The sequence below is a fragment of the Enhydra lutris genome, unplaced genomic scaffold, assembly GCF_002288905.1.
Source record: "Enhydra lutris kenyoni isolate GAN:26980312 unplaced genomic scaffold, ASM228890v2 scaffoldscaffold2, whole genome shotgun sequence".
Lineage (NCBI taxonomy): Eukaryota > Metazoa > Chordata > Mammalia > Carnivora > Mustelidae > Enhydra > Enhydra lutris.
This window is the reverse complement of record NW_019154086.1, coordinates 16,006,341-16,033,064: the sequence shown is the minus strand read 5'-3', so window position 1 is coordinate 16,033,064 and position 26,724 is coordinate 16,006,341. Positions and strand designations below refer to the sequence as shown.

General features: G+C 35.0%; 1 protein-coding gene and 1 pseudogene across 2 annotated transcripts in view; both read left to right on the top strand.

Moving 5' to 3' along the window:
* The window catches only part of LOC111148153 (N-acetylated alpha-linked acidic dipeptidase like 2), a 1,315,835-nt gene that overhangs the window by 403,527 nt on the left and 885,584 nt on the right, over positions 1–26,724 (top strand). The gene's annotated exons all lie outside the window — the stretch shown is intronic.
* LOC111148976 lies at positions 1,295–4,258 on the top strand (annotated as a pseudogene).

Sequence of the window (26,724 nt, the reverse complement as noted above, 5' to 3'; positions counted from 1 at the left end):
ATCTCCTTTTAGTTTATTGCAAATGCAAAAGCAAGTCTCTCTGGGGACTGGCAGCTCAGGTGTGGGCGTGTGATATTTTCCCTTTAGTGTTTCTGAAAAGAAATGAATAGGGAGAATTTCACTATAGCATTCTCCATATGAGCCCAGGCCACAATTTCATACTGCATATGAGCTAGAGATCATGAATGTTCTTGAGATATCATATCATTACTTTCTAGAACATGGTCTGTAACAAGACAATAATACTAACATTCTATTGTAGTATAATAAAACAGAAGAGGAATATAGGAACAAGGGAATATATTTTTTTCTTTTATACTAGACATTCTTTAGTAGAAAATATAATCCATTTACAATGTGGGGTAGGGTAAATTTATAATGAAGAATCTTATAAATCACTCATTCATTGAGTAGTAGTAGTTGATGAGCTCCTATTATATGGCTCCAGGGGATACCAAAATAAGTAGACACTGTTATCATCCTAGATAAGTTCAAAATCTATTGTCAAAGACATGTAAATAAAATTAGCATGAAAGTGGCTATATGAGGGGCGCCTGGGTGGCTCAGTCGGTTAAGCCACTGCTTTCAGCTCAGGTCATGATCTCAGGGTCCTGGGATCGAGTCTCGTGTCAGGCTCCTTGCTCAGTGGGGAGCCTGCTTCTCTCTCTGCCTGCCTCTCTGCCTGCTTATATGCTGTCTCTCTCTCTCTCTCTCTCTCTGTCAAATAAATAAATAAATAAACTCTTTTAAAAAAAAGTGGCTATATGAAACTAGTATTTTCATTGAGGAAGCTAAAGAAGTAACTATTAAGATTTAAGATAGGGCTTTGAAGATAAAAAGCATAGTTTTATGTAGAAAGAATGTTTCAGAATGAAGACATGTTGTGAATAAAAGCAGAGAAATGTGGAAGAGTACAGTGGTCAAGGGAATAATGAAATGTCCAGTGTGGCTGAAAGTAATTTGCCTGGGAAGCAGTGGCTAAGAAAGGACCAAAGTGGTGAAGACCAAATTCTTTATATGACACCACATCCTTGCTAGAAATTACATAATATCAGATGGTATTTGTTTATGTATCATTCAGCAGGTTATAGGTAACTATATATTAACTAAATCCTGCTTTATCTTGATTTTGTGAAAAATAATTACTAAGTAAATATAAGAGAACCAGAGATTATATCTTTAGTATCTTTACATATAGAAATCAACCACTTGGGGAATTCAGTTATTCAAAAGTATTTTCTAGGTCCTTTGACTTTTGTCTGGCTGCGTGCTCTAAGACCAGAGCTCATACCCCATGAATCAGGCCACGGGCTTCCTCATGGACATCTTCCATAAGTACTCAGGCAGGGGAGTCGACAAGAACAGGCTGAGCAAGGAGCTGAAGGCAGTGATCCAGGAAAAGCTCACCATTGGCCCAAAGCTGCGGGATGTTGACATTGTAAAGCTGATGGAAGACTTGGATGGGAGCAAGGACCAGGTGGTAAACTTCCAGGAATATGTCACCTTCCCTGGGGGCCTTGGCTTTGATCTAGAATGATGCCCTCAGTGCTGAAAATAAATCAGGAAGGTGGAGACAGCCACTATTTGGCTTGCTTAAGTCAAATATAGTGGTGGGTAATTGTTTAATAAATACCTTTTTTTGGTCCAAAAAAAAAGTATTTTCTGATCATTACTTACCTGATACTATCTCCTGGAGATGCTATTTTTCTATTAAATAAAAAAATAAGAATTTTTTCTGTTATCATAAAAGAATGTCTCTTTCAAATATTAAACTGCAGGGCAATGCCAATAATGGAAACTAAAAATATTATAAATGAATTCCATGATACCACCAATTGAATTAATTTTATAATGTAATATTTAACTTATTGGAATAAAAATTTAGTAATGTTAATCATTCCTAATAAAATTAAGAGTAGTAAAATATTTTTGACATATTAAGATATACACTAAAACTATAAAGATACTAGATACAAAGGGCAAGAACTAACCTAGGACTCCTGTTATTATTATTAATAAGAAAAATTGCTTTCTAATTTTTTTTAAGGAAATGAGATATGAAAGAGAAGTGAATAATATATATAGGAAGAGAGGAGATAAAAGTACGATTATTTGTATGTAACATAATTTTTCGTACTAACTCCCAACGCATATATATAGGTGGCTCAAAAAGAACAACAGAATGAAAATTGAAAACCATTGCTATGTTCCTGCCATCTTTATGTTCAAAAAAAAAAATTCTAAAAACAATAACAAAGTTAACAATTTGGAAATAAACTTAGCAAGCTATGTATAGGTTCTTTAAATAAAATGTTAAACACTAATTTTATATATCTTGATATATAAAATTAGTTAAATTTTGATAAAAAAAGTCAGTATTTTTTAGAAGTTTCAGGATCAAAAAACCCCACCAAATTGTACTATTAAAGAAAATACAAAAGGTAAAGAAAATATTGATGAAACTATAAAACTAGTTCAACCAGATATTAAAGCATTTACAAGACACCAGCAAATAAAATGTTATGTAACTGTCAAAAGAACAGTCAAACTAGTAGAATTTAATAAATTACCCAAAATTGGATGCTATTATCGATCAAAAGGACAAAGGTAGAATTACAATATTGGTTATTTTGGAATTATTTTGGAATTGGGATATTAACTCCTAGTTTTCTAAAATAATTTCAGATTCTTTAAGGTGTTAAATTATACTTTCTAGCTTCATCCCTGTTGCAAATGGCAAGATTTTATTCTTTTTGATGGCTGAATAATACACACACAGACACACACACACACACATACATACCACATCTTCTTTATCAACTCATCTATCAAGGGACACTTGGATTGCTGCCATAATTTGACTATTGTAAGTAATGCTGCTATAAACATCAGGGTGCATATCACTTTGATTAGTGTTTTTGTATTTTTGGGGTAAATACCCAGTAGTGCAATTATGGGATCTTAAGGTAGTTCTATTTTTAACTTTTTTTTTTTTTTTAATTTTATTTTGAAGTTATCTCTACACCCAGTATGAGGCTTGGACTCACAACCCCAAGATCAAGAGTTTTATGCTTACTGAATGAGCCAGCCAGGTGCCCCTATTTTTGCTTTTTGAAGTACCTCCACACTTTTTTCCATATTGGCTGCACCAGTTTACACTCCTACAAAGAGTGTATGAGAATTCCTATTTTTCCACATCCTCTCCAATACTTACTTTTTTTTGTGGTTTTGATTTTAACCATTCTAACAGGTTTTAGAATGGTTAGAATCTCATTGTGGTTCTGATTTGCATTTCCCTGATGATGAGTGATATTGAGCATCTTTTCGTGTATCTGCTTTATCATCTGTACATCTTCTTTGGAGACATGTCTATTCACATATTCTCCTCATTTTTTAATTAAATTATTTCTTTTGGGGGGATGTTGAGTTATATAATTCTTTGTATATTTTAGATACTAACCCTTTATCAGAGATGTCATTTGCAAATATATTCCCCCATTCAGTAGGTTGCCTTTTCATTTTACTGTTTCCCTCACCAGCAGAACCTTTTAATTTTGATGAAATACCAGTTTATTTTTGCTTTTTTTACTTGGTCTCAAGAAACCTATCTAGAAAAAAGATTGCTATGGTCAATGTCAGAGAAATTACTACCAATGCTCTCTTCTGGGATTTTTATAGTGTCATCTTGCACATTTAGACCCTTAGTCCCATTTGTGTTTATCTTTGTGTATGCTGTAAGCCAGTGCTCCAGTTCCATTCTTTTGCATGCAGCTGTCCAGTTCTCCCAACACCATTGGTTGAAGAGATTGTCTTTCCCATTGCACATTCTTGCCGCCTTTGTTTTTGTTTTGTTTTCTTTGGTTTTAAAGATTTTATTTTATTTGTCGGAGACAGAGAGGGAGAGAGAGGAAGAGGGAGAGAGAGGAAGAGTGAGTGAGAGAAAGCACAACCGGGGGGGTGGCAGGCCGAGGGAGAAGCAGCCTCCTGGCTGAGCAAGGAGCCCAATGCAGGACTCGATCCCAGGCCCCTGGGATCATGACCTGAGTGAAAGGCAGATGGTTACCAACTGAAAAACCCAAGTGTCCCTTGCCTCCTTTGTTAAAGTTTAATTCACCATATAATTGTGGGCTTTTTCCTGGGTTTTCTATTCTATTCCGTTTATCTTATGCATCTATTTTTGCGCCAGTGCCATACTGTTTTTATTACTACAGCTTTATATTGTAACTTGGAACCTGAAATTCTGATACCGCCACCTTAGTTTTTCTTTTTCAAGATTGTTTTGGCTATTCTGAGTCTTCCGTGGTTCCATACAAATTTTAGGATTTTTTGTTCTAGTTCTGTAAAAAATGTTGGTATTTTGATAGGAATTGCATTTAATCTGTAGATTGCTTTGGGTAATATGAACATTTTAACATTTATTTTTCCAATCCATTAGCAGGGAATATCTTTCTAAATGTTTGTGCCATCTTTAATATTTTTAATCAGTGATTTATAGTTTTTAGAGTACAGGTCTGTCACTTCCTTTGTTAAGTTTATTCCTAGGTATTTTATTATCTTTGGTGTGATTGTAAATATGATTGCTTTCTTACTTTCTGTTGCTTCATTATTAGCATATAAAAATGCAATTAATTTCTTATATTGATTTTGTATCCTGCAAACTTACTAAATTCATTTATCAAATCTAGTAGTTTTTTTGGTAGAGACTTAAGGGTTTGTGTGTGTGTGTGTCACACACACATCATCTGCAAATAGTGAAAGATTTACTTTTTCCTTACCAATTTGGATGCTTTTTATTTCTTCCTCATGTCTAAAAGCTGTGGTTAGGACACTCAGTACTATGTTAAATAAAAGTGGTGAGAGTGGACATCAACTGTGTTAGGAGATTTTGTTAGGAGATTTTGTCACCATTGAGTATGATGTTAGCTGTGGCTCTTTCACATATGCCCTTTATTATGCTGAGGTATGTTTCCTCTAATCCTAAATTGTTAGAGGGTTTTTATGATGAAAGGATGTTACATTTTGTCAAATGCTTTTTCTGCATCTATTGAAATGATCATATGCCTTTTGTCCCTTCTTTTATTGATGTGATGTATCACATTGATTGACTTGAGAATATTGAATCAACCTTGCATCTCACAAATAAATCCTACTTGATCATGGTGAATGATTTTTTAATGTGTTATTGTGTTCCATTTGCTAGTATTTTGTTGAGGATTCTTGCATCTATTTTCATCAGAGTTGTTGGCCTGTAGTTTCTTTCTTCTTCTTCTTTTTTTTTTTTTCTATTGTCTTTATCTGCTTTTGGTGTCAAAGTAATGTTGGCTTTGTAGAATGAAGCTTATAATACCTTTTGCTGTATTTCAATGATTCTGGGTCATTGTGTTTTCATTTTTATTTGTCACCCTGTATTTTTTAATTTCCTCTTTGCTTTCTTGGTTGATACATTAATTGTTTAGTAACATGATATTGAACTTCTTGTGATTAATTTCTTGTTTCATACCACTGTGGTCAGAAAAGATGCATAGTATGACTTTGATCTGTTTGAATTTGTTGAGACTTGTTTTGTGGCCTGGTATGTGAACTGTTCTGGGAAAGGTCCTATGTGCACTAGGAAAGAATGTGTATTTTGTTGTTTCAGGATGGAATGTTCTGACTCTGTTAGATCCATCTGGTACAATGTGCTGTTCAAAGCCACTGTCTCTATGTTGATTTTCTGTTTAATGATGCATCCATTGATGTAGGTTGGGTGTTGTCATCCCCTACTATTATTGTATTACTATTGATTGTTTCTTATATGTTTGTTACTTACTGCTCTCTACATTTGGGTGCTCCCACATTCAGTAAAAAATATTTATAGTTGTTATATCTTGTTGTTGGATTTTACCATTTATGATTATGTAGTATCCTTTTTTGTCCCTTGGTACAGCCTTTTTCTAAAAGTCTATTTTGTCCAATATACATATTGCTACTCCAGCTTCCTTTTTACTCCATTTGCATGATACATGTTTCTTCATCTCGTCACTTTTAATCTGCATGGGTCTTTAGGGTTGAAATGAGTCTTTTTTAGACAGCACATAGATGGGTCTTGTGTTTGTTTGTTTCTTTGTTTTGTTTTTTATCCTTTCTGCCAGAATATGTCTTTTTATTGGAGCATTTTGTCCATTTATAGTCAAAGAAGTTATTGATTCTGTGTATTTATTGCCAATTTTTACTTGTTTTATGTTTTTGTAGTTCCTTTCTGTTCCTTTCTTTTCTTGTTCTCATGATTAGTTGGTTTTCTTTAGCAAAATACTTGGATTCCTTACTCTTCATTTTTTACATATCTATTACTGTTTTTTGATTTGTGGTTGCCATTTAGTTCTTTTATGACATCTTTTGTGTATAGCAGCATACATAAGGTTGGTGGTTGCTTAATTTTGAAACCATTCTTTACTCCTCTCCCTTCCACATTTCAGATATTTGGTATCATATTTTACTTTCTTTTATTTTATGCTTCTTTTGACTTTTATTTTTCAGATATATTTAATTTTCTTGCTTTTGTACTTCTTTTTTTCTTACTCTCTTCTCCCCCCGCCCGCCCCGCCATATAGTACCCCTTACATTTCTTGTAGGGCTGGTTAGTAGTCGTGATTTTTTTTTTTTTAAGAATATTTCTTTATTTGTTAGAGAAAGCATGTGCACAGACAGGTAGAGTGGCAGGCGGAGGGAGAAGCAGGCTCCCCACTGAGCAAGGAGCTAGATGTGGGACTTGATTCCAGGACCTTGGGATCATGACCTGAGCCAAAGACAGATGCTTAACCAACTGAGCCACTCAGGCATCCCTGGTCATGAATTCTTCTAACTTTTGTTTAGTAAACTTTTGATCTCTCCTTCTATTCTGAATGATAGCCTTGCTGGATATTCTTGGCTGCAGATTTTTTCCATGTAGCACTTTGAATATGTCATGCCACTTTATTCTGGCCTGCAATGTTTCTGCTGAAAAATTGGCTGATAGCCTGAAGGGATTTCCTTTGTATGTAACTCCCTTCCCCCCCTCTGGCAACCTTTAAAATTCTTTATCACTATTTATTGCCTTTTCAATTGCTATGTTTCTTGGTGTGGACCTCTTTTGGTTGAATTTGTTAGGGGATCTCTGTGCCTCCTAAATCTGGATCTCTGTTTCCCTTCCCAGGAAGTTTTCAGCTGTTATTTCTTCAAATGCATTTCTGCACCCCCCCTTCTATCTCTTTTCCTTCTGGTATCCCTATAATGCAGATGTTATTATGCTTGATGGTGTTGCTAAGTTTTCTAAGTCTTGTCTCATTATGCAGTATTTGTCTCTCACCTATTCAGCCTGTTTGCCTTACATTACTCAATCCTCCAGATCACACTGACACATTCCTTTACTTCCTGTAGCCTACTATTTATTCCATCTATTGTATTTTTAATTTCACTTATTGAATTCTTCATCTTTGATATGTTATTTTTTATCTCTTTGTTAAGGGCCTCACTGATGTCCTCTACTCTTTTCTCAAGTCCCTTGAGTATCCTTATGATTATCACTTTAAATTCTCTATCAGTCATATTATTTCTGTTTTGCTTATATCTCCTGCTATGATTTTGTCTTATTCTTTCATTTGGGACATATACCTCTGTCTCCTTATTTTGTCTACCTCTCTGTCTGTTTCTGTGTGTTAGGAAAGTCATCTACATATCCTGCTCTTGAAAGTACTGGCTTTAGAAAGAAGAGATCCTGTAATGCCCTGCAGTGCAATATCCCCTGTTCACTAGAACCCTGTTCAGCAGCTTCAGGTAGTCTTCTCTTTGTGTTGCTTGCACCCAACTGTTGTGTCTTAATTGCTTTTCTTTTCAGTCTAGTCTTCTGCAATTCTTTGCCTGTTGAGCTCTGTGCTTGCTGTCTGTGTTAGTTGGACCCAGACGGGCCAGCTCGGTGGAGGGGGGGGCTTACCTGAGGGGTACTTGGGGACAGGGCAGCAGTTTTGGCAAAATTTGCATTGAACTTCTGGTTTTAGGCCAGATTCCCCAAAGCTGGGACATGGTGGAGCTGGGGGTATGGTGTATTTGTGCTGAGTTCAGGGCCCAGGCCAGCAGAGTTGGAGAAAATGAGTCCTTAGGAGAATTTATTGGCATGGTGTTATGCTAGCAGGTTAGGTAGCAAGTGTCTCTGCAACGTTGCCTCCCACAGGTGGCCCTGTGTTTATTCTGCAGGGCGGGGGAGGAAAATGGCATATGTCAACTCCTTTATTCCCAGAGAAGTCCCCCAATATGCTCCAAAATCCATTTAACAGATCTCTCTTCTGTTGCCTCAAGCATTGTGCAAACTGCCACTTCTATGTTATCTCACCATGGGTTGCTATCTCTTTAAGGGCAGGAACCAACCTATCACTTGCCCTCCAGGCTCCTGTAGTGCTGAGCCATCTGACTTATAAATCTCCAACTTCCAAGTCTACCGGGTTATACAAACTCATGGAATTCAGCCCTTCTGGTTTTCAAAGCCAAACACTATTGGGATTTGTCTTCCCCATGTGGGCTCCCTGGTGTGAGGAACCATTTCTCTGCCTTCTCTGCATCTGCAGCTTCCTCCATACCAGAGGGAGCTCCCCACTACATTTTCTGCCCTTCCCAACCTCCAGTGTACCTTCTCTACATTTAGTTGTAGAGTTTGTTCTGCCAGTCTTCAGATTACTCTCTAGTTTATTTACATAGATGTGAGTGATACCTAGTTGTAAATATGGGATAGTGTGAGATCAGGGTCTTCATACTCTGCCATCTCTCCAACCTCCTGCTCATTTATCATGTTTTTTAAGAAAACAAAAAACTATAAAACCCAATACTGGCAAAAGTATGTGAGCATATTTTGCTGATGAAGTATAACCAGAACAATCTTTTTCCTAGAAGCTTGTAAACCATAAATTTAAGTCATATTGATGACCTAAAAATCTTGTACTTTTTGTCTCAATAATTTCACTTCTGGAGATCTTAATATAACTTTCCTAAGGTATTGTGAAACTTTATGAGTATATGCTCATTATTATTGTTAGAAAAAATAGAAGTAATGGATAATTAGGTCAGAATTCATTTACTTTTTACTTTTATTTAATTATTAAATTGGCTAAGAAATAAATACACACCTATACACATGCACATACTATACACACAAATAATCACATATACATATATATGATTATGTAAGTATAAACATCAGGATTCAAATAGAGTATGTACCCTGTGCTTACATTTACATGAAATATTATGTGGAAGAAAAAGACTAGGAGGAGATAAATTAGAAGTATTACTTCTTAGGTACTTAATATGCAGTTGAAGGGTATTTCTGCTTTTTTTGTTTTTCCTGAAAGTTTGTAGTCTGGTTATATTCTAATTTTTAGATAAATTTAATAAAGAAAAGGAATAAATGGAGGGAGAGAAGGAGGGAGAAAGAAAGAATTATGTTTTATTCCAGTAAATATAATCTTTATTGGATTAAGTGAATTTAAGATGCTATACTAATGAATAGTTTGAAGAAGGCAAAGAGGGTAGTCTGTGATTCTTAACTTTGCTCTAAAAAGTAAGATCAAAATTGGTCCTTTTATTTTCTCATGAAAAAGGATAGTTCTGCTTCTATGTATTTTTTCCTCTTTGTATTTCTAATAAAGAAATATGTCTGTGTGTAGCAGCAGAGCTCTAACATTAAAAATATGCAGGCATCAGGAATATCAAAGAACTATATGGGAAAAAAATACAATGACTTGGCTATTATTCCAAATCATCTGTTTCATTTAGTTTGTGGCACTTTCTGGAATTTGTAAGTCTAGTTAGTAATCTACCCTAGCTTTCTACTTCTAAGTGTATTCTCCAAATGAATTTAGCTTTTATCAGAGCTCCCCAGATCTATAGACTTTAAGTCCATATGACTTAGCACTAAAAACATGTTTATAATTTAGAGTAAAATAAGATTATGTACTCAAAATTTAATATGTGTTTTCACTTACTAGTATCTCTTAGTATCTTAATGCATCAAAATTACAGGTTTGCTTAACACATGGGCACAACCCAAGAATGCATCTGAAAATTGTTTTGTGAATTTCACAGGAGGGAAATAGATTTTGTGATATCTAGAAGGGAAATATGTCACACACAATTAGGGTTAAGAGTTTAAAAAGTTCAGCAAATTTAAAAAAGACATTTGAAAAGTGTAGTAATACATTTAAAAAATTAATATTATTTGTCCAGTAAACATTTAGGGTGTTTCTTATCTGATATATATATATCAGATAAGAAATATATATATATGATTAAAAAATAGAACTTCCCTATGACCCTGCAATTGCACTACTGGGTATTTACCCCAAAGATACAGATGTAGTGAAAAGAAGGGCCATCTGTACCCCAATGTTTATAGCAGCAATGGCCATGGTCGCCAAACTGGAAAGAACCAAGATGCCCTTCAACGGACGAATGGATAAGGAAGATGTGGTCCATATACACTATGGAGAATTATGCCTCCATCAGAAAGGATGAATAACCAACTTTTGTAGCAACATGGATGGGACTGGAAGAGATTATGCTGAGTGAAATAAGTCAAGCAGAGAGAGTCAATTATTATATGGTTTCACTTATTTGTGGAGCATAACAAATAGCATGGAGGACAAGGGGAGATGGAGAGGAGAAGGGAGTTGAGGGAAATTGGAAGGGGAGGTGAACCATGAGAGACTATGGACTCTGAAAAACAATCTGAGGGTTTTGAAGGGGCAGGGGTGGGAGTTTGGGGGAACCAGGTGGTGGGTATTAGAGAGGGCATGGATTGCATGGAGCACTGGGTGTGGTGCAAAAACAATGAATATTGTTACACTGAAAAGAAAAAAATTAAAAAAAAAATAGAAAAAAATATATATGTGTATGTATGTATGTGTGTGTGTATATATATATGTGTGTGTGTGTGTGTATGTATGTGTGTGTGTAGATATATATATATCTTTTGATGACTTTGGATAAATAATTTAAATTTTGTTTCTCAGGATTCTCATCTGTAAATTGGAAATAGTATGTAGCTATATTTTATTAAGGGTATTTTACAATAATACACAGAAAGTGCTTAGAAGAGCTTCTGGCAAATAAAAGGGCTATATAAGTATTTACTAAAGTTATCATTATTACTTTTGATCGCCAGGATATGTTGCCTTTCTTAGTAAATCTTATACTTTGGAAGTTTTTTGTATAATGGCCAAAGCACTTCTTAAGATAGAATAATAAGTTTCAATGTAATTTACATGTTATATTTTAATAAAAAAGAACATCATGTTATTTTATTTTCATAAATAGATATTAAATCAGAAAAATAAATCTATTATTCATGGTTATACATTTAGTAAATGGCGTATCTGGGACTTAAGTTCTAATTTCAGCATTTCTTCCCAGATTCTCCACTCTGACATTTTTGTCTGAATATGCTCTTTAATCATATAAATCTATAATTTTTTTTAAAGATTTTATTTATTTATTTGACAGAGAGATCACAAGTAGGCAGAGAGGCAGGCAGAGAGAGAGAGGTGGAGGCAGGCTCCCTGCTGAGCAGAGAGCCCGATGCGGGGCTCAATCCCAGGACCCTGAGATCATGACCTGAGCTGAAGGCAGAGGATTAACCCACTGAGCCACCCAGGCGCCCCTAAATCTATAATTTTACAAAAATAAAATTCTAAATAATTCTGGAAGCAAAGGACTTAGAGGCAGCTGCTTGTTTTTATTTAAAATTAGTATATCCAAGTGTGTTATAAAAGTAAAACCAATTTGATGATTTTGTTTATTTAAATCTATAATCTCGTGCTTGATACAATGGCCAGGAGTTGAAAGTGTCAGTTGTGAAAATGTAAATTATCAAAGTATATCTTAGAAATGAGGGTGTTCAGACTTACAATCATATGGCAAATAATAAGTATCAGGGACTGTTAATTTCAGATAATTTGGAGAATTTCAAACATTCCCAAACTATATGTGTGATGAATTATCTGAGATAATATCCTTGATAGAGTTTCTCAGAAATACATGAGTCCTGTTTCTATAGTACCCTACCCTAGTAGCAATTGGAGAATGTGAACATTCTCCTAGTTTTAGCGACACCTAAAACTCACCCTCTAACTAAAAGATATAGAAGTTACCAGCCATCAGGTGGGCTTTGGGATATAAGTTTTATTAATTTCTGTGTTCCTAATAATCTTTTCTGAAATATAGACACATTGTCTTCAGACAAACTACTTTGGAGAATATAGCTTTTGATATAAAACCAAATGGCATCACCTATTCCAAGTTTGGTTTTAGGCCTTGGGGTCTCTTGGGGAAGAAACTCTGAGTCTACCAAGTAGATCCTGAAGGGTTACCTAGCCAGATACAAAGTCCAACCCTGCCTGGTTTACACAGTTCCAGGCAAGTCAGAAAGGCAAAATCCTAGAGGATGTGTGTGGTGAGAGGAGTGATTTGATATACTTATATCTGTAATAGTCATTATGGGAATAGATCAGTGAGTACGGACAGATCTAAGAGGCTAAGACATTTTAGTACATGTAAGCATGGACTTTACACTGTGTCCTATATGTAACCATATGTAGACCAGAACAAAAACTAGAGACTAGAAAACTAGAACAGGTGACTAGAAATGTTCACTCAAATGATCCTCTATTCTGGAAAGGAAATGGATATCCGAGAAGGTGGTGATACAGGTTGTCTCTAAAACATTGCCTATCAAACCCCAATATAGCCGTGACTCACTTGGAATCTACTTTAAATGTGGATTCTGATCAGTAGGTCTTGGGATTCTGCCCAGGTGATGCTGATGCTTTTAGCCTGTGACCATTCTTGTATAGCATGGCTATAAGAGAAATGTCTAAACCACTTTTGGACCCTCTTTCAAATATTTTTTGGAAAAGTGAGATATTAGGTATCAAAAGAGATTATAGAATAATCCTGCATTTATGTGTCTTTTGATCTATATAATTTCACTCACTGAGCTTCCATTTAATCATCTTTAAAGCAAATGATAATTCCTGCCTTGTTTCATTGCAGAGTAGGTTAGAGAAAATGTATCCATAAAATACCCAGAATGGATCCTGGCTTGTTTTAAGTGCTCCCCACCTAATAGTATCTACTAGTGTATTTATTACATAAAGAAAAGGGGAGTTCAATTAAAGTATGTTGATACAGAACATTTGAATTCAGACTTAAAAATGACAAAAAGGGAAGAATCTCATGATTAAACATATATATAAGAGAGTAGCAGGGTATATGGGAATCAAGTGAATATAATGTTAGGTTGGATTAATACATGTTAAATATCTATATTAAGGAAAATACTAGAGAGACTTGTCTGGACTTTCCAAGTAGTTTTTGTAAACTTAAAAGATACTTACTGCCAGTTAATAAGTTAGATTTGGAAATACTGTGGTCAACTCCAAACTTATTATTCTTATTCTGGTATGTTGACAGATGCCCCAGAATGGGGTAACATTGGTGGTAATTAATCGAAAAGACATTTCAGGTGAAAAATATTAAACAAGTGAAACAAAACAAAAACACAGAAGAAAACAAAAACTTGCATGGAAATAAGAAAGTTGGAGAGCAAGTGGGTGGGATAGAATGGGGAACGCTACCAAACAGATAAAGAAATAGTCTTACCTCTACCTTACTTCTGATTGCAAAACCGAGACTAACAGAAATTATAGGTTGGCAGGTATGCATAATATGAAAACTATTTCTAATTGTTCATGTTCCCCCAAAAGGAATCCATTTACTAAAAAGGTAAATCCCTACTGTAGAATATGAAAGCAAATGCTTCATATCCTCTCTGCAGGGATGTTTTATATTAGCCTTCTGCTAAAACTGCACAGTTGGGCTAGGCCCTTCAACCCTTAATTCTAACTCTAAATTCTAGTACTCCAAAACAGTAGTTATTAGCCAAAAAATAGTCAGGAAATACTCCCTAATTTGTTTGATAGGCATCAACAAAAATGATTGTTTCCTTAAACTTCTTTAAGAATTTAATAGTAATAACTCAATAATCTGTAGTGTTCTAAAGTTTTTTAAATACTTGTTTGCATATTATCTCACTTAATCTACCTTTTGAAATTCATTAATTTCAATTTTTATTTCCAGACTTTCTTTTTTACTTCTTCCAATTTATCTGTTTACAACTTTACCAAAATTTGAGATGAAAATACACAATGTTCACATTTTGGCATTGATTTTAGAATCTTGCTGACATTTTGACTGATTTTTCTTTCCCTAAAATATAGTGGAAGCTCTTTTATTCAATTTTTTCACTGAGGGCATGTGTTGATATATTGGGAAAGTCATTTTAAATGAGAAATCTTTAAAAATGATGCATATATACCTAAATTTTATATCTATGTATCAATCTATCTATATGAATCAGTGAACATTTATTTACTAATATTTGGGGTCCATTGATTGGATTTCCACATATCCTATCTTCCTTGGAACAGTCACATTCAAATCATTTGCAGTTTTGTTAATTTCATAGTGAGATATAACTCAAGAAAATTTTGAAGCAATCAGAATGAAAAATGCTTCTGGATCCCCCCTCCTTGTTTTCCCTAACCACTACTGGGTATCAGAATACTTCAATTGCAAATAGCCAAACAATTCGTTCTATGGCTTACATAAATTTCCTTCCCTCTATCCATCTTTTCTTTCTTCTCTTCATTCGTTCCTTCTTTCCTTTGTCTTATTAAATAAGAACTCTAGAGGTAAGTGATGGGTGAAATTAGAATAGTCACATTCTCTCTTAACTTCTCCTGGACTTGCCCCTGTAATCAGTCACAGATGGGTGTCACCGGTCCCAACATTAGGATCATGTTCTAGAGACATCTGCCCTCTATATGAGGAAAGCAAATTTTTCTCACTTGCCACCAATTTATGAACCTTTATGTCCCATTGGCCAGAATGGTGCCAAATGATTACATCAATTTGCTAGTATTTTAGTTGACTCCAACCCTATGAAGTCTCAGAATGAAGAATGGTCTGGGAAAGGGTGCTGGGTTAGCAAAGCAGCAGTATTTGTCCATCCTATCTTTAACTGACTTTTCTCAGTTTTTCTAAAGGTCTTGACCTAATTTTCATAGAGTCGACTACTTCTTCTTTATTTTTTTTTAAAGATTTATTTATTTGACAGAGATCGCAAGTAGGTGGGGGGCGGGAAGCAGGCTCGCCGCAGAGCAGAGAGCCCAACACAGGGCTTGATCCCAGGATCCCGGGATCATGACCTGAGCCAAAGGCAGAGGCTTTAACCCATTGAGCCACCCAGGTGCCCCAAGTTGACTACTTCTTTTTGTACTCATCTTTTATTAGTATTTGTAGAAATTAAGTTGCATAATTACAATATTATATACAGTGGCAAATAAGTGTTTTAAGAATAAATATAAATTGATTTTGACAAACATACATCTCAGATCAGAAGTGCATGGATATATTACAGAATTACTACTAGCTGGAAGAGTGCAGTATTTCTTGAAAATTAATTGAACATATTTCAGAGGGAAATTTATAGGTAATCCAGGAATGGGATTAAGTGGTGCCTGGCTAAAAAAGTTAAAAAAGTTAAAATGATCATTGCTAGAGTAATTTTTCATCATCATCATCACATAATTTTATACACACACACACATATATGTATATGTGTATATATACACATATACATATATATGTATGTATATGTGTATATATACATATATATATATATATATAATGTTTAATATGTATAGAGAGATGCTTAATACCCCTTTGAACCTATAGGGAGTATAATGTATAGTTTTTTTAAGTGTATAATTTACAATCCCTAATTTAAATCTAGTCTTTCAGAGCAATGTAAAATAGATAATTCCATTTATCTATGAGCTTCTCAAGGCTCTGGCCTGTATCTTATTTGACTTGTATCTCTAATAGGCAGCATGTATCCAGTACATGAAAAGCTCTCATTTCAAGTTGCATTGAATGATAATGATGATGATCATGAACAAGATCTTAGAATATCATATTGGATGATATGGTACCAACTTAGTAAGAATCTCAAATAATTTATTCTTATCAATTTCATGTTTATAAGTTCTCTATATGTTTGAGTGACACAGTTACTTTGGTTTAGCTTTCTAGGATTTGGTATTGTTTACTAGATAAGTAAATGCTAAAACCCACCCATTTCCTCTATAATCAAATGTTCCTGCACCTTACTAACAATCCTAGATTGTTTGGCTAATTGCAGAGAAGGACTACTAAGTCAAAGACAGCAAGAACGTACTCTTAATCGAATACATAATAATAAAAGTAATAGACTGTAAATATTTAAGTGGGAGAAAATGTTGAGTACTTTTTTTGTTAGAGACCAGAAAACTTTGCCATTTCCTTTTACAAATGAAAGCTTCTTATTTCTGTTAACAGCTGGAGCTGCTTTTACTTTTATTTTGTTATTCCTATACTCTTTATAGCTTGAGGCAATAATTCATTCAATTTATGCGAAATAGTTGCATCACCAGTTTTGCTGCTCTATATATGTTCATGGGGTTTGGTGAAGTTCTAATTATTAAGGATTTTTTCCCTACCTTATGTGGAATAAAGGTGGTTTTAGTTTTAAATTGTCTAAATTCAGGGTATGTCACATATATAACATTAAATCTTTTGTCCATGTTCCTTATGGGATTGCTGTGTGGACATTTTTAAAGCTTACAAAATTAGTTATTTTGTAACAATTTTCTTGTTTTGTAAAGAAAGAATTTATCACTAATCCAGATGTAAAATTTTGTATATCTAAGAGACATCAATAATAATTATAAATGTTACTGATTTACTGTAATGTTTTTATTTCTAGTTCTTCCAGAAACCATGTTAAGTTTTTCAAACCATAAAGCTTTATATAGCTGACAATACCAAAACTATTCAATAGTTACCCATATGCTCTCTCATTTAATTTAGTACTAAAATACTCATTGCTCTGGGCAATAGTACAAGTAATCAATTGTAAATTGCTTACCTTGGACTAGAATTTTCTTTAAGATCATCACTTTTCTGGACATCACCATGCTTAAAAACATTATAGTTAAGAATTTTGAGAAATTTAAGAATACATTTTATAATTCATGTATTTTCTACTGTATATTCCTGAAGTTAATTGGTAGCAATATAGTGAGATGGTAACAGGTATTAAAGAGACTGTGAACACATAAATAAACCTTTTCATAGATATGAAAAAAAAGAACATAATAAATAAAACTTTAAAAAATAAAACATGAACATCAAATATATAACTCTGTAATCCCTCTTAATTTTTTTCGTTCTATCAGTTAAAAGAGCAAACCATTTATTTCAGTCTTTTACATTCTAATTTTTTGTTTTGTCTGATATTGATTTGGAAATTTTCAACAGCTTGACCAGAAAATCTGCATCTGGGAAAACATAAGAAATTGACTGAAATGTCTGATACAGAGCCAGAATGGATCTCTATTGTATTACATCCCAAGAATGTAGAAGCAGCAGCTGATAGTTGAAATGGAGCATATAAGGAATGTTTCTTAAAATGTGGTTTCTGGAGCTGACAAATCAGCGTTTTCTGGAGTGTTTATTATAAAGCAAAAAATCTGTGTCTACCCCCCCAGAGATTTAATTTATTATAACTGAGGTGTACCTGGATATTTACCTTTGTGCGTAATTTGATCTTAAGCATACTAAAGGTTTGAAAAACAGATCAATTCTCCATTTCCCACCACTTATCATATTAAATACCTAAGAAGTAGCATTGGTACTTTACCCATTGAAATATCCTCATTCATAGTTTAAAACTATGATATGGTCAGAAGGATACTTCTGAACGTTGTACAAATAGCTGATTCAGTGCATTATATATCACTCAAAGCTCTTTGCATACAAATGTATATAAGAAGTTATTTTAGAACTACTGACATGAGGGTGCCTGGGTGGCTAAGTTGGTTAAGCATCTGCCTTTGGCTCAGGTCATGATCCCAGTATCCTGCGATCAAGCCCCATGTTGGGCTCTCTGCTCAGTGGGGAACATGCTTCTCCTTCCTCTGCTTCTGCTCCCCCTGCGTGGCCCCCCTGCCCAGGCAAATAAATAAATAAAATCTTAAACAAAAACAAAAACAAAAAAACAAAAACCTATTGACATGAAGAGATTTTCATTAAGGGTGAATAATTATCATTTCTTATTTAATAAGAACTGTGCAATCAATATCTCTGTATCTTTTTGCTTTGACTTTACAGAATTGCTTTAGGTAGCCTCTAAAATGGTGTCCAGTAATCCCTGCCTCTCGGCATTCACACCTTTTTTAAAACCCTTCCCTCAGAAGGACTGGACTTAATGACTTGCCTCTAACTATTAATAAATACAGCATGAGTACTGGCATGTCATTTCTGATATTAGGTTATAAAGTGACTGTGGCTTTTGTTTTGAGTGCTCTCTCTCCCCCTCATTCTGAGGGAAGTCAAAAGCCATTTTGTAATGTGCCTTGTTGAGAAGCCCACATGGCAAGGAATTGAGGGAGGTTTCTAGCCAACAGCTAGTGAGGAACTGAGGTTCTTATCCAACTGCCCATGAAGAGCTGAACCTTCCGAACAAGCATGTGAGTGGGCTTGGGAGCAGAACCAACCACAGTCGTGCTTCAGATAGGATCACACCCTTGAACAATACCGTGACTGCATCCTCATGAAGAACCTTGAGCCAGAAGCCCAGGGAAGCCGTGCTCAGATTTTTAGTCCATAGGAAGTATGGAACAAAATAGAGTTGATGTTATAAGTTCCTCAGTTTTTGAGTAATTTGTTTTGCAGTAATAAAAAACAATTTAGAAGCTAAGAGCTTTATTAATCACCTCGTTCCCATTTCTAGTATCATGATTTCTTTGCTTTCTATGTGATCTCTGATTTTTTTTATAAATACTTTATTTCATTATCAGAAGTGAATTTTATTTTAAACTGCTCAGTCCTTTTAAAAAAATAAGAGCTTTACTGATCTAAAAAAAAAATTGCACTAATAGCTCATAATTCTTTGGGCCTAGCAGGTACAGCCCTCTTCCAGTTTCTATCACTCAATCTGAATCATAATTGCAAAATAATTCATTTTTTAAAGATTTATTTGAAAGAGAGAGAGAGGAGCTAGAGGAGGGGCAGATGGAGGGGGGAAGCAGATGCCCTGCAAAGCATGGAGCCCCACATGGGGCTCAAACCTGGGACTCTGGAATCATGACCTGAGCTGAAGGTTAACTGCTTAACTGACTGAGCCACCAAGGTACCCCTTGGTGGTACCTTGAAAGTTTTTTTTTACTTGAAAGTTCATCATAATCTTTTTGAGAAGAATTACCTTTTTTAGTACTTAGGCCAAAATTATAATATCCTTTATAGAACTCTAATACTAGAATCTGTTTTAAATATTCTGGACATCAGCACTTTTGTTTTATAGATGAATAATCTTTGGTCTGTAAGAAAAAAAAAAAAAAAAAGATGAAGTGATTTACCCAAGATGAAACTACTGCTTGAACTGAGATCTAATGACTCTTTTCTAGTGTTCCTTTGATTCTTTGATCATAAATCTACTGGGTGATAGAAGCCAATGTTCAGAAGACTTTTGGGAGATGAGCAGTATCTAGCCTAGGACTTGAACTGTGTCTTGTATAGCTGCCAAAATGGGATAGCCCATTTTTACCAATATTTTAAAACTGTTTTCAAATTTCCCATGGTTTTATATGCTGCCGAAGTTCTACATACCCCTCCCTCCATTTCTCCCTTCCTCCTTCTTACTCTTTCTTTTGTATGGATATTTCTCATTTCTAAACATTTAACCAAGTTTCTAGTGTTTTCCTTTTCTATGATGGCATCTACAAAGATGTTGTTCTACTAGTCTTCAGGAACAAAACATTAGTAGTGTTAATAGCATAAATAGGATTGCATATTGGATCTATTATATAGAAAGTACTTTGGATTTATTTTTAGGTAGACACAATGGAAGGAAGATTGAGATAGAAATGCTATTCTAGAATAAAATTCCCTGCATAAAAAGCCACATTGTTAGTAGATGACTAGGTTTAAAATTCGGAGGAAACTATTTTACATCATAATGTTACTATGAATGAAATTTTAATGACATAATATGTAAGAGTATTTTTAAAAATATAAACTGCTTGCCTAGCACTAAGTAATAATATATCTTATTTACATCAATTATCTCTGTTCAAAAGACAGAAGCTGGGTTTGTTTTGGCCTGGAATAAATTAATATCCTCCATCTTTCTGTTTATTTTGCAAGAATTGACTGCCTCTCTTGCTAGTTTTATGTAAGCTCATGGAAGGTTCTGGAATATCTCTCTGGTTGTATGTGGCAGTGGAGTTATTAGACAAATAAATGCCAGGGAGTCAGGGATTTCTTCTCCACCACCATGCACCATCAAAGGCATTACTCTCATTTCTTGTTTAAATAAACTTGCCCTAAACTCCTATGCTTAAATTAAATCAAAGTAGTTTTAGAGCTCAAGGACAGAATAAGACCTATAGGAAAGTGAGACAAAGGAAATCAGGGACAACAGATGGAAAGTTCAGACTGGCCAGTATCTTTAAAATGTCAGTGCTGTGTAAAAAGGCTTTATAAGCCATCAATCACCCATGGCTCTAGAAACAGGCAGGTGGCTATAGAAATTAGTCTTTTTATCACTAAGCCTTCGAAAATTGTTTTCAAAGTAAGCTGTATTTGAGACCACTTAGGGTGAATCTAAGGAACTGAGAGAAAGATGGAGGAGGAATTTCTAGTAAGATCCTGGTAGTTAATGGAAAAGTAAACCCTGGTTTTTCTAAATAGTAGGGCCACATTAAACAAAAATCCCTATATTTATTTTACTTTTATGTTGAAATTTGACTTATTTACTAAAACAGGCAGGATTTAAATCTGACTCTCTTATACTTTTTACACATTTGAAACAAGATTAAAAATTAATATGTTTCGGGCGCCTGGGTGGCTCAGTGGTTAAAGCCTCTGCCTTCAGCTCAGGTCATGATCTCAGGGTCCTGGGATCGAGTCCCGCATCGGGCTCTCTGCTCAGCAGGGAGCCTGCCTCCTCCTGTCTCTCTCTGCCTGCCTCTCTGCCTACTTGTGACCTGTCAAATAAATTAAAAAAAAAAATTAATATGTTTATTTTTTGATCATGATAACCAATTCATAATCCTAGCAGTATCCATTCAGTTCAAAGTAAAAAACAAAACAAAACCGCTAGCTTTCAAGAGAAGAGGAATCTCAAAAAGAAATGGCTAAAGGACCTCAATGGTATAGGAAAGCTTTGCAGATAAGCCTAGAGTAGGTTTTATAGGATTTATTTATTTATTTGAGAGACAGGGAGAGAGAGAGAGAGAGAGAGAAAGAAAGAGAGGAAGTAGGGGCAAAGGATGAGATTCCCTGTTGAGCCAGGAGCCTGAAGACAAGGGTTCCTTCTCACAACCCTGAGATCATGACCTGAGTCTAAACCTATTTATCACCTGGCACCCCAGGTGATAACATTTTATTAAAGAGGGCTAATCAGAGAAGATTTTCACCGAGAAATAGAGGAGATAGAAATTTTTTTTTTGATAGCTAGTTTTAGGAATAACTTTACATATAAAACATTACCATGTCAAAAATTTTAGAAAATGAAAAAAAAAAGTATTAAGACCAAAGCGAAATCATCCATAAGTTGGTAATTCAGATTTTTTAAATACCTATTAATATTTTGGCATATTGTCTTTTGGTCTTTGTGTGTATAACATGTATTTTAAAATAATATTTGATCATTACTTATATAATAGAGAATTATCATTTTCCCCAGCAACAGTATTTTATAAAATTTTTTTCCAGGTTATTAAATGCAGGTCTTCTGAGTGGACTAGAAAAAAAGCATTTCTTAGCTTTGGGGTGGGGACTGAAGGATAGGCAGTAAAGGTGAGAAAATAGCAAAGAGCAATTGAGTTTTATTCAGTGAAGGATGGGGTAATTTATTTGGTTTAAAAACAGCAGGTGATAAAATTCCATATTTGAAGGGCAGAGCTATTACCTAGCTCAGAGCTAATACCCAGGGCTATTACCTAGCCCTACAGGCCAGGCAGGATGACACTCTGATGTAGTGACAAGAAGAATGGAGAGTGTGCGCAGGGCCTCCATTCACACCACATTGATACTATTTGACACTTCAGCAGTCTCAGGTTTTCTACTTACTAGTAAGTCACTTGGCTTAATACTCCCTTTACCTTGTTTCTTTGTGTTTGAAATGAGACATCTGAAAGATGGGTCCAAAATGAGTAATGTACCATTCGAAGACAAATCTATCCCAGACCCCTTGTGTACCTCAGAGGAGGCAGAGTCCATGAACGCTTTGCTTTCACAAAACTGAAAAGCGCTGTGCAAAGGGCACACTCTGGAATGTGAGCTGCCAAGGCCACATTTGTATCTTTTCATCTTGGTGTTCCCTCTGGCCACATCAATAGACACACAGAATATGCTTTGGAAATGCTTGAGATAGTAAACAACAGATAAGTTTGGAATGGAATTGGCATCCTCCCAAAGTCTTTTTTTTGTTTTGTTTGTTTGTTTGTTTTTAGATAAGAATGTGTTTTCTGAACTGGATTGTGATAGCTATTAGTTTTGGTCCTCTAGCAAATAGTTTTGTTCCTTTTTTTTTTTTTTTTTTTTTTTTTGGTGAATCTGGCAATAGAACAAATAGATCTTCAGGTTTGGATATGTGACTCAGTTTCTGCTCACTGCATTGTCCCCTTTGGTTGGACATAGCGACTGTCCACAAGTGAGAACAGAGTGCAAGCCGAGGAAATTAATCAGATATCTTTGTGAAGCTAAATGTCGTGGGGAGACAAAAAGACTTTTGCTTCTGGTAAAGATAGAATAGCAGGGGCTAGAAGTACCTTCCTGCTTTCCTGCTTGAAACAAACAAACAAAAATGTACATAACATATGAAGCGAGAGCTCTCAAGACACTGGACATCAGGCGGTGAAGGAAAGCCATCCCTGAAAAAACAGGAAACAAAAGAAGGGCCTCATGAGACTGCCCAGCTCGCTGCCTAGAGAGAGATTCTGGTTTGCTGTGCTGGAAAGGGACTCAGGCGGAGCAGAGCCGCCTCCCAGCCTTGAGGACTTGGGAGTTGAGGGCTTGGAGAAGTCCAGATTTAAGACTTTATATTCCTTTTTATTGTTAAGCTACTTCAACTTAGCTTTCAGCTATTTTAGAGAAAAGTGACTTACTATCCCTTCTTATATTTCATTTTCCTATCCATTGCCCTTATTCCCAAGTTCCTTTTATTTATTTATTTATTTTATTTATTTTTTTTTTTTTTAAGGGTTAAAGCCAGTTCTGTCCACTGAGTTCCTTTTTCAAAGTCAGTCATACCTCAGGCACTGCTGAAGTCACATGTTAAGATCTGACAAGTGCCCTTTTCTATGTAGCCTTAAGTATGTAAGCTGCAAGAACCACAGCCTTTAGAGTGATTTTTCAAATTAAATTGTTGAAATGTGTTTTTAACGTAGTACTTTCTGAAAAATCTATTCTTCTGCAGACAGGCTTACAGCTATCTTCTGTTAGGGCTGGAAATTGACTTTCTAGCCACTGACACTTGACAGGATGTTTATTTTCCCGTTATAACAATTGCCAATTGCCCACCAATTTCTCTTCTCAGAGAAATAACGAAGGTCAGCTGTGATGAACTACAATCTCTGGAGCCTCTCTCTGACGATTTCTTTATATACATATTTGATATTGGGAATTCATTTCCCCAAAAAGGAAAAAAAATGAAGACAATCAGTGCAAAATGCTGTCAAGGGTGGAGCAGTGAGAAGATAAAGGTGTTTGCATGTTATTCTCAACCTGACTATGAAAGCCATCACCCAACAAGGATGGGATGTCAGCACAGATGCTTTTTTTTTTTTTTTTAATTTCAAAAAAGCTCTGCAGCTTCAAGATAAAATGTAACCTTGCAGTTGCTAAGGTAACTAGAATTTTTTTCCCCCCTCAGGAATAGCTGAACAAATTAGGTGAGGAAAACTTCTGTAAATTGTCAATACATGGGTGCCTTAAGGCTGCAATAGCTAAATGGTTCATTGGAATCCTAGGTAACCAATATGTGGGGCAAGTCACCTAAAAGATATATCTGGTGTTGATCTGATTAGTTTCTTGAGCAATTTAATGCAAATGGGTAAAATCGTAGTTACCCCTCCTTTTTTAGTTTTGACAACCTTTTTCCCCTTTGTTAATGTTATGCAACTTAATGGCTATCAGTGGTCCTAAGACTGAGGCCCCGATAGAAAATTTTTAGATACAATAATATATGACAAGGTTAATTTAATTGTTGGCAATGGTCTACTTTATGATCAGCACATATTTAGAATTCTATATTGATATTTCCCTGTTGTTACTGTTCCCTGGGGCTTTCTTGTTGTGTGGCATCATTAATCTCTCATCATTCTGCTGGCAGGATGATTTGTGAAAATATTTTGGAATTAGAGACTAATGGTTTTTACATGAGAATCCACTTGTTATGTTTGCTTTCAAAGTATCCCAATGTATTTTGACATTAAAATACATTGTTAATATCTATGATATTTCATGGTTTCTAAGATGTGTATTTTCCCACGTTTTAGTATCCCTGAAATTAGGATGAATGTTCCAATTGATGATACCTGGCAATTGCCATTAGCCACTTCTTTACTTTTAAAGTATTTGTAGTACATATAATAAACAATGATATCATAGACTGGTTGGGATATAATATTATGACTTACTGGTTTGAAAAATATTTGGTAAAAGTTGGTGCCATAAACTGTTTTCACTTTGTCTTACCAAGCAGTATATTAACAAAACATGATTTTCTAGGCTCATCTTTAAGATAACCAGCTATCACAGCAGTTTTGTTAATATAAATGTTTTTACCGGCAAGTGTTCTGTGGATTATTTGGATATTACGTGACCATCTCTCACTAACTTCCTGTGTGTACAAAACTTTAAAACAAACCAGTTAACAAAAATGGGTTCACTCTGAATACACTAAGGAGGAAAAGCTGTGTTTGCTAGTAATTTATGTTTCATTGATTTCACCTTTGTCCTGTGGCTAGGCATCTGATTGACTAGTGATAGGCATTGACAGGATACCTGTCCTGGGCTAGAAGCTCTGCCTTCTGGTGCGCTTTGGAGACAGATTCCTCCAAATTAACTCATTCACTAGTTGTGTCACCTGGCAAGTTTATCTTCCTCAAACTGGGATTCTAATCTGAAAAAAGGGATAATTTCACAGATTTGATTATTGTTCAAAGATTAAACCAAATATATTGTACCATAACTGGTACTCAGTAAATGGTATTTTCCTCTTTTCTTTTTTCCTCTATACCTACCAATTGAGTTGATTTTTCTGTTGTACCAAATTAATGAAAAAAATGGAAATTATTACTATTAATATTTTATAATGTGATAGAAATTTTTAACTAGGAAATGTTAGTCTTCTCTTAGTTGGAAGGTTTGCAGAACTAAAACAGTTGACTCATGAAACCCAAACTGAGGAAAGTAAAATTCTAGAATTAGTCTTCAGAATAATTTTATAATCTTGATAAGCAAGTGATTAGATACTTCTTATGCAGAAAGATAAGTTTTTCTGGTTTTATATTTTATTCCATTAAAATCACATTAGAGAATGCTAGTTGGTGCCATACAGAGTACAAAGGGAGTGGATTTGGTAGGTAGATAGAGCTGCAAATAGTTATTACGGATGTAGTATCATTTTGAGTGTAGCTAGCCATGAGAGTTGTATAAGTTACTTCAGTTTTTTGAGCCCCAGTTTCCTATAGCTGTTATTAGACTAATACTATTGTTGAGAGAATAAAAGGTAGATAATGTAGGTAAAGTGTTAAACATAATCCATGAGTTAGAATAGGTAGTAAATAAGTGTACCTTCAATATCACAAAAATTTTTTCAGAATGGAAAATTTTCTCACATAGGTGAAATTCGGTTATAGTAAACTCTACAGGACATATTTATTTTTTTAAAGATTTTATTTATTTATTTGAGAGAGAGAGCTCATGTGAGAGAGCACAGTAGGAGAGTGAGGGGGAGAAGCAGACTCACCACTGAGCAGAGAGCCTGATGCGGGGCCGATCCCAGGACCCTGAGATCATGACTTGAGCCAAAGGCAGAGGCTTAATTGACTGAGCCACCTGGGCACCCCAGAGGACATTTTTAAATCCCATCTTATTAAATATGAATGCATTGGAGGACCAGTTTTCAGTCTGCAGGAGTTTGGGAATAAAATGAATGCCCAAATCTTTATAGCTGACTGACAGGAACTTTTAATTTAGTGAGGTAATAAAGGTCTACTACCATGAACACATACTCCAGCCCTGTAATTCAGTTTTGGATGTTTTTGTATATGAGTTTTGATGAAAAGTCTGGAGTTTAATAGAGTTTTACTTGTTTTTTGGAATGTTTGAGATGGGAAAAGATACAGGGAGTTAAGCTTAATTGCTACTCAATAGACTTAAATAAAAAATAAAAATAGCTCTGTTATAGATTAACTCTATAAACTATCTAAACTAGTTGTAGATAAGTTCTAAGCATTCTAGAAAGTAAGATGATATCTGAAAAACGATACCCGATTGCCTGCTTACTGAAATTGAAATGGTCAAAATATAAAGCTTAGAAAATTTTTAAAG